Below are 9,372 nucleotides of genomic sequence, written 5' to 3' on the forward strand. Positions count from 1 at the left end.
TGAACCCACAATCTTGTGGTTCAGACAAGCATGCTACCTACTGAGCCACAGCTGACACTAATCCTTCAACCAGTTAATGCCAAGTCTCATCACTTCTCGCCATGTCCAGTTAGTAAACAGCAGTACCATTAATCAAGAGAAATGCCAACTCTACTGCATGCAGGGAGATTTACACCAACTTCTGTTGGGAGAGACATTTTCAGGTCGGAATATCCATCCCATCAAATTGAACACAGCAGAGGCACAAGACAGAATTAAGGAAATAAAGTGAAAGTTTTCTCCCACAACAAATGTTGATATTTGTACAATGATCAGCAGCAACCTCAACATGGTCCAACAAGCCTCCTTTGCTCAGAACAGACAACAGAATCATTGCCTAAGGAACAGGAAACCAAGTCCCAGTATCAGCTAATGCCAAACAAGTTATTATGGGAGAAAAGCACAAAACAATCCCAACTCCAATTTCTGCCTCCATTCCTGGTCCCTGCTATTTACCATCTCACTGTCACAACCCAAGCCAGAAATGTGCATTGTGAGGAATCATACATACCCTTTACTCAGCTGAACTGAAGTGCTAGTTGTGAAAGCACTGAACGAAGATACTGGCAAATTAGCTAGGCTGTGTGTTTGACACCAACGAAATGTAAAGTGGCCATCTCAGTGGCCATGATAATGCACACTCCGAATTAGCTAAGCTCCCAAAAAGTGCACAATTAAACTAAGAACAGAGAAAGGTTTGAGATGACAAATACAAACATTTGCATATTTAAGCTCCGTAAATTACCAACATTTTGTTCCAAAGTAACTTGCTACACAACACAAATTCAACTTGAGCCACAAAATCAGCAATCACAGAACAGGGAATCTTTTCCTTAGAATCACGTGACAGAAGAAATAACCACCACTCGGAAAAGTTGCAAACCATAGAGTGAAACTCCAACAGCATTGCCATTTATTGTAACAGAAGATAACCAACCAGAATACAGTACATACACCAAGCAACACAGAACATAAAGACAAAGCCATAAACCTTAAAATAAGCAACTCAAAAGAAAAACAAGTCATAATGGAACATTCTGGAGGAAGAAACTGACACTTGTAACTGCAGACTTAAAATGAGCTTGATATAATTTTAAATCAGATTGAATTTAATGGCACCTTCCTTTGGAATACACAAACATTAAAACACAACATTTAAACAAACCCTTGTTAAAAATTCAATAGTTTGAACAATCAAGCATACCCTTGCACAATTACCATGAAGTTCAACATATTATAAACCAGGAGACCTCCTGTACTATATAACTTTACTTCTTCAATACAGGTTTTCTGAAATGTGATCAGGAAGAATATCATAACAATTGTGCATTTTCTCAAAGCAGCACAGACTGTAACAACATTGTTCACAGAAAGCAGATCTTGCAATTTTATCACCAGTACAGCAAGTAAAATGAAACTAACAATGCCACAAAATCTGCTTATTGAATAGTAATCTTGTATTGCTTTATATATCATCTCAAAAACAAATCCATTAATGGTGAACAAAGTTTATAAATTCCGAGCTCAAATAAAATTATGCTTCAACAGTCACTTGACCCGAAAATAACATTGCCCTGCCAAATACAGTCACCTTCAAACATAAGGTTGGTTCATTTCAGATTGATTCCCATCAATCAAGATAACTGATTCAAAATTTGTTCCGCAACGGAGCAATATAAACAAGAATCTTTAGCCCTCATTTACAGAACACTGCAAATTAAAACATTTTTAATTCCACATTCTTTATTGCTGCAGTAATAAGGTTTGGGGAGCTGAAAGCACAGGCATGTTCTCAGAGCTGCAAACAGTGTTTGTTACTGTTAAAAAAAACAACGCTGATCATAAATAAATACATATGCATTTCAGACCAAAGCAAACACCACTGCTTTCACGATCATTTAGAACAGAAAAGGAGGATTTGCATTTATACAGCGCTTTTCATGACCAATGACATCTCAAAAACACTTTACAGCCAAAGAAGTACTGTTTGAAGTGTAGTCACTGTTGTAATGTGGGAAACATAGCCGAAAGCCAGGTCCTTGGGCAGTGACCATTAACAAGCTAGTTTCACACTCAAAACAATCCAGAAGCTTCTTAACCTCTTTGAGAACTAAGTGCTCTGCAGCTTTCAAAATGAACTCTCATACACAAGTTCTGAACATTTCTTATTTGAAAGCTGAACATATGAACATAGTACAGTAAGAACCAACTTATCTCCACTTAGAAATGCCACAATAATCTTTAAAAAAGGATAATTAAATGGATTGCACACAAACATAGGATCTTTCTTTTGATTTCTCAGATATTTTAAAACAGATAGGAGGAACACTACAATGTTAAGCATGTCCAAGAAAACAAGCAACATTCATACCCAATGAAAAAACTAACCACACCAAACTCAATCCTGAGAACAAAAACATCAACTCAAAGGGCACAAATTTCATCTATATTTTCAAATCCTTTACATAATCAGGAAAAAAAATTGCCAACATTTATTGCCCATTCCTACACAGTTGGAAGTTGGTCACATGAAAGAGTAGCTTGCTTTACTATTTCAGAAGACAGTTACAAATCAACCACGTTTGTGTGGGACTGAATTTGTATATACAATCACAATGGTTACAGCACCTGAGGCCATTTGTCCAGTCATGTCTGCATTAGTTCTCTGCAACCTAGCTAATCCCACTTGCCTGCCCCTTCACAATAGCCCCCAGCATTTTTTCCTCTTCAGGTACATACTCATCTGTTGAAAGCCCCTATTTGCATATGCCCTCACCACACTCACAGGTAGTACATTCCGGACCCTAACTACTTGCTGCGTAGAGAAGTTATTCCTCATGTCGTCTTTGGATCTTTCAATAATCACCTTAGTATCCTCTGGTTCCTCAACCGTCCCACCAATGGCAGCACTTTCTAATATGCTGTCTAGCCCCCTCGTGATTTGAGCACTTCTATTAAATCTTCTCCATGAGCAATTCCAACTTCTCCAATTTATGTATATGGTCCGTTTGCACCTTCCGCCAGGCTCCTATAGCAAATACCCACCCCGGGCTCCTGTTCTCTCTGTGCTGTGCTTTTTTACTGTTTTTTTATGAGGTGCATAAGATCACGAGAGGCCAAGATAGGTCTTTCCTATCAACGCTATTTCCATTAGCAGAAAGATCAATAACCAGGGGCATAGGTTTAAAGTAATAGACAGATTAGAGGGGAGTTCAGGAATACTTTATTCCACCCAATGGGTGATGGGGGTCTGGAACTCTGCCTGAAAACGTGGTAATGATAGCCACCCCCCACATTTAAAAAAATCTTGGATATGAACTTGAGGTGCTGTAATCCAAGGGGATGTGGACCAAGAGCTAGAAGGCACGATTAAACAAGTTAATGGCCCGAATAGCCTCCTTCTGTGCCCTAAATGTTTCTATGTTTCTAGGTATGTTACTGAAGTCCTTCACTCTGGAACCAATCTCTTAAATCTTTTCAGCACCCTCTCTAAAACCTTTGTTCCTTCCTAAACGTCTGAAGTAGATTAATGAACAAACTGTCAGCTTCATGGTTACATTTACTAACACCAAAGATCTGAAACCGAATTCAAAACCTCAAATCTCGGAGCACAGCCATGCTACACTATTGTTCCTCTAACGCATTTAGAACGGTCATTTGGATGTTAAAAAAAGGCAGAGATCCCTCCTACAAGGTGTTTTTAACAAAAAAAGTGCAAGATGGCGGAGCTTTCTACCCTAGCTTGAAATAATAAAATATCTTGTTCAATTCCTTCACCTGGTTACAGCTCATAGCTATATAATGTTGAGAATAAATCTCAATTTCAATTTCCAGCACTGGAACTAATGCATGGACTTTTCCAGCTGTCAAATGTTACCCATTATGCACACATTTTAAAAAATTAATCTGACTGGCTAACAGATAACACAGATAATTTGAATTACATCCAATTGCATTTAAGTCTAAGGGTTGGCATCAGATCGGGTTTCACAAAGGAGTGAGTGGTTTCTTCCAGAAAATATCACCAGGAGAAATTAGTGAATGAAATGAATTGGAAAATTAAGGATTCACTTTTTGGAAAACATACATTATATATTTTATAGCAATCTTTCTACATTACAAAGCCAAGACCTTGCATCAACAGCAGTTAAAGAACAATATATCTCATATCAGTCAGATCTTGTATAACCACATTACCAAAGCATAACATTCAGTCCAAATAGTACTGCACGTACCTCGTCTATCTTTCAAAGCCACTTGCCAGCAATTTAGAAAGCAGAATTGGAGCAAAATAATTCATGGGCTCAGGATTACATGCCTAAAAAAGAAGGCTGAATGGGAAAAATTTAACAAAAAGTTTACATCAGAATTCCAAACAATTCTCACATAAATCATTCTGTCCAATAATGACAGTTTATCATTGTCACTTTAGAATATTAAAAAATAGAAGTACAAAGAGAAAGTTTACATGCTAAAGAGAAATACTATCTGGCATAAAAGTTGATAAATTTTTATGTAAAGTAAAAGTGATTAAGCAATTTTATTTCACTTAAAGGAAATACTAATGCCTTCACCCACTTTCAAAAGTTTTGGCGAACTTTGCACACACAAGGTTTCGTTCAGTAAACCGTCATTTTAGGTTTTTTTTTGGGGGGGGGTGTGGGGGGGTGAAAATAACTGTGGTAAACAGAAATATCCCAGACTATGATTTCCTAAAATGCACCACCTGCCTGGACAGCGAGATCATGAAATCACCTCATAATGGACATTACTAGTACAGAACTGCAACTCCCACAACTGAGCAGCCTGCTGACCCTCTCATGGAAAGAGTGGGCACTTGAGCATGGCAATAAAAGCCATGGAGATGTATTACAGTTAAGTCAGTGCATTTAGCAAGCAAAGGAGAAAACTGGAAAGGGAACACAGGATGGGATGCAGACTGAAACTTGCTCTGCACTGCCCCAGTCAACATTTCTTACGAGTGTATGAACATTTCTACTGGTAACAAAATCCACTTTCAAAGCACACGATAGCTCAAAACAAAGTAAACTTAATCAGACTGTTTATAATTCCATAAATAAGCACACAATAGCTTAAGCATTTAGTTTATTTTAGTGGCTGTTTTAAATTCATCCATAAACACTGGAAAATTCTGCGCAGAATAAACATTTCCCCAGCAAGCACAATACCACCAATGGAACAGGTGAGCCACAATAACCAATTAAAACAGCACTTGCAGTTGCAATACAAAAGCAAGGGTAAAACCAAGTTTTTTTTAAAGTGGTCAATGGTTAGGTCTTTAAAAGCCATGTCACTCTTAGCCCCGCGAAGCCTAACTTGTTTGAACTCCAAGTTGATCATTGGTTTTAAAAACCTACATTTGTTTTGATGCTACTCAAGTATGAAACTGACACATTGGGATCCAACAGGCAATAAGGCTGACCAGAATGCAGAAATCATTTATCCAATAAGTTTCTTGTTAGCCACACCATCCATTCTAAAGTTTCAGTTTAAGAGTAATTCTGTGCTCTGGATTCATAATCCCCAGCAACTTGATTGAGATTGGTTTACTCAGCATTTTGTATATCAGAGGAAAGAGAAGATCTGGTCCCATTAATCTGGTCAAGATTAAGTCCTATTTTAGGAAAAAGGATGTTTTAATCTGTACTTTCCCCTTTAAATTTCCAATATAAAATAAATTTTGTTCCTAAAGCTGCAGAGATGGGAGAGAGAAAAGAGCACAACCTAACTCCATTTCATGTACATATATGCGTACAGTTCTGAGACCAGCACACAACTCAACACTCACGACTCCTAAAATCACAGAAATTCAAACACAGGTCATTCAGCCCATCATGCCTCTGCCACTTCCACTTTGGAGTTACCTCCTCTAATCAATGTTTTTGTTTTTATTTTCCTCTAATCAATGTCTGTGCTCTCTGTACCCATTGTTTTTCTTCAAGTGTTTACATAATTCTATTTTCAGAGACTCTGACTAACCGCATTTCAATGGCTCTCTGCAATAAAACTTTCCAGATTACCACAGCTGTATCTGTGGGCAGGGAATAGAATTATACCATAGCCTTCATCATTTCTTTTTGTAACTAAATTTGTAGAGATCTGGAGAATTTCTGATACATATCATATCCACTGGCTGCACATACCGCTCCTGGACTAGTAATCATGGTTAGAATATCTGACAAAAGGAGCAGAGTGTGCAGGCTGGCAGAGAGGAAAAAAACCTGGAGAAAGATCAAACAGTGCTGAATCTTTAATAGTTTAGCACAAGGGCTTTCCTGGTAGCTCATCAAGTTTATTTAGCAACTACTGTGCCATGCAGATCAAGAAAGTGGCAAAATCTTTGTTAAGGAGGTGGTTGGAGTTGGGCAAATAAGATTTCTGCTCCTGGAAGTCTGTGCTTTAGGATAATCAGGTGAACAAAGATTCAAGTTCAGATGGAGCTCAAACAAATCAACCCGCTGACACTCAACAGATTTGTGCAAATTATGGTCACCTGTGTAAGGCAGCAGTGGGTGAGTCTGTCTGTGGAGACATAGCCAGCAGGGAATAGCACATTCAGTAGAGTTAGGAAGAAAAATAGATAGAGAAAATAAATTGGCACATTAGGATGGCTAAAATGTTAAAATATTTTACACTAGAAAAGGGCAGTAAATTATAGGCAATGTTAGATATTACTACAATTAATTATCCTTTAATTTTGCCTGTTCCCTGTGAAGCATTTATTCTGAAATCAGCAGCACAGAAACAGGAGCTTGTGTAACAGGCTGATCCCTTCAAAATCCACGTTTGCTACAAGATCAGGGAATTTTAAAATCTTTCACGGATTAAAGGCTTCTAAAAAAATCACTTAAATCACTGAAGTTTATTCTATATTTTCTCAATAAGTGCATCTCCTCACACTTGGTTTTTAAATATTTCTAAAATTTTTCAAATGTTTTTGTTTCTCCAATTTGAAGTTTCATACAATACAAAGCCCAGCATCTTAGGTAATTAATTTTAAAAGACGCTTAAAGAGCTTGTTACAGCCCTCCAAATATCTTGTTAGTTTGCACCAGCTAGGATTTGCCAGGAACTAATTGTAACCTCCAATACTTTCAAAATGATTATTTATCTATTGATTTCTTCCGAAATGCACACTATTGGATGGGGAGGCAGAATACTAAGTGTTTAGAATTAAGAGGAAACTTTCCCACATCTATTTAAAATTCAACCAACAAAAATTAACACCGATGATTCCAAACTAACACCAGAGCCTACATAAGGCTACTGGGAAGCCAAATTGTTACCAAGACTCACCCTTTGGTTGCAGTCTCTATACTGGGACGTACCTATTTGGTGAACATCACAAACAACTGTGCCTGTAACAATCTGTGACCTCTACATGTCACACCCGCGTTCAAAATAAACACAGCCTGTAATAGTGTTACTGGCTCTGCTCTCATTTCCAATAGCAAAGGACCCGAATTGGAGCAATTCCAGGGGGTGTAAACAAAAAAAAAGGCAGTCACTGCTGTACTTTAGCACATATGGCTCATTAAGAATCAAGATTCATGTCACTAACTAAAAACCAACCCATCACTGCTTCCTTTTACATATTAAAAATCTTTTGTTTACAAAAGCAGTCTGAGTACATATTAGAAAAATAATGCTAAAAACTGGAACCTTACGCCTCAATCACATCCTGCAAAGTGCATGAAAACAGGGTTACAAATGTGTTCATAAGGAACTTTAATGTGTTTCATACACAACTGCATAACACAATCAAAAGTAGAGACTAAACACAGCTAAATTATAATCAAGTCAAAACTGCTCCAGGGACAAGCTGATGTGACAAAGGTACACATTCTAACAAGGTTTCACAACAATCAACGCAAACAAACCAGACTTGGCTGACATCCATTTTACAGCAAGGCCCTAAGTGAAGAAAATAAAACGTTAAAAGGTACAAGTAGTATGCAGACCAATACAAAAAAAGTCAAAAAGGTAACACAATCCAATCAGTCTGATAAAAACAAGTATAATACACATCAACTGCCTTCCTTTTGAATCATACATTCCTTCTGCTCAAATTTAATTCTTTACACTTCAAGATGTTTGAAAAAAAGCACCAATAAAAAAAACAATCTAACTTTTTCTACACTCAAACCCACTTAACAAAAGAAGTCTCTATTCTGAAAGCACCATAATCCATCACATACAGGTCACTGAAAGGGATTCATTACATGAGATTGCAAAACATTTGCAGCTTTTCAAAACGTGCAGTATCCACAAAAACGAAACCAGTAAATACCTGCAGGTTATTTTGAGACATAAAGTCTGGATCTTGAACAGTTAAAAAAAAGAAATGGCCAATGTATTAATTTGCCTTCAGGAATAAAAAGTATGTGGTTGGTGCTGAAATCCTCCTTTCGATGTTAGAATCAGATATATAAATACCACTGGCTGGTATATGTTAAAATAGAGCCCCCAGAGCTTTTCCTGAGTGATTGGACAGTAGCTGTGTGCCCTGGGCAGTGGGAGGACTCCCAGGATCTTTCAATGGCCCCCGAGTAGTCCCTCTTGCTGCGCATGCACACTCTTTGTCTGCTCCCAAGGCGCGCACAAAGCGCCGTCTCCCCCTCACAAGAGGCCGCCGCCGCCGCGGTATAAATCACCTGAACTTCAACTAAAACCGATTAACTGTACAATCCAAACCGCGGGTGAGCAAGGCAATCGAGCCCCAGAGGAGGAGGCGGCGGTAACGGATGAGAGGCCTACCCGGGGCCGACTGTCGGCCGCGGGGCGGCCTAGCTGCTCCGGCCGCCAAACTCCGAGCGCCGAGGGGCCAGCGGAAGCGGCATTTACTGACAGATAACACAACCCACGCCGGCCCCGCACGGCCGCAGGAAGTCGAGTGACCGATGCCCTTACCGGTGACACGGGACAAAAAGGATAAACTAGGGGCGGGTCTGAGGGTTTAAGCGAGCGGACGCTCTGCTGCTCTCCCGCTCGTTTCCTCACTCGGCAAACATGGCGGCGCGGCGCCTAGCCCCGCCCACCGATTGACGTCATCCCGGTCCCGCCCACTGACTGATGTCATCCCTGGTCCCGCCCGCCATGACGTCATCTACCCGTGACGTCATCACAACTCTGTGACGTCATTGCATCACTAGCTGGTCGGGTGGGGTGTTGGAGATGGCGGTTAATGATAATGTTGGGTCGGACGACCCCCCCCGCTGCCTGGACCTGTTAATGGCCAACTTGGCCAAGCCCAGGAGCAGGGTCACGAGGAGGTCTTCCTCCCTCCCGGCCCCCCTCCGCACCGGGTGTCCG

General features: G+C 39.7%; 1 protein-coding gene across 5 annotated transcripts in view; it reads right to left on the bottom strand.

The window, feature by feature from the left end:
- cpne1 (copine I) overlaps window positions 1-9,082 on the bottom strand; it is an 85,481-nt gene extending 76,399 nt beyond the window's left edge. For 2 of the 5 annotated variants that reach the window (XM_078554792.1, XM_078554797.1), the window contains exon 1: window positions 4,275-4,373. The gene's annotated coding sequence lies outside the window, so the exon portion shown is untranslated. Of the gene's footprint in view, window positions 1-4,274; window positions 4,374-8,817 lie in introns of those variants that run through there. The other 3 variants (XM_078554794.1, XM_078554793.1, XM_078554799.1) reach the window with 3 other exon arrangements.
- Window positions 9,083-9,372: the final 290 nt, after the last annotated feature.

The sequence above is a fragment of the Cetorhinus maximus genome, chromosome 13 (assembly GCF_964194155.1).
Source record: "Cetorhinus maximus chromosome 13, sCetMax3.hap1.1, whole genome shotgun sequence".
NCBI lineage: Eukaryota > Metazoa > Chordata > Chondrichthyes > Lamniformes > Cetorhinidae > Cetorhinus > Cetorhinus maximus.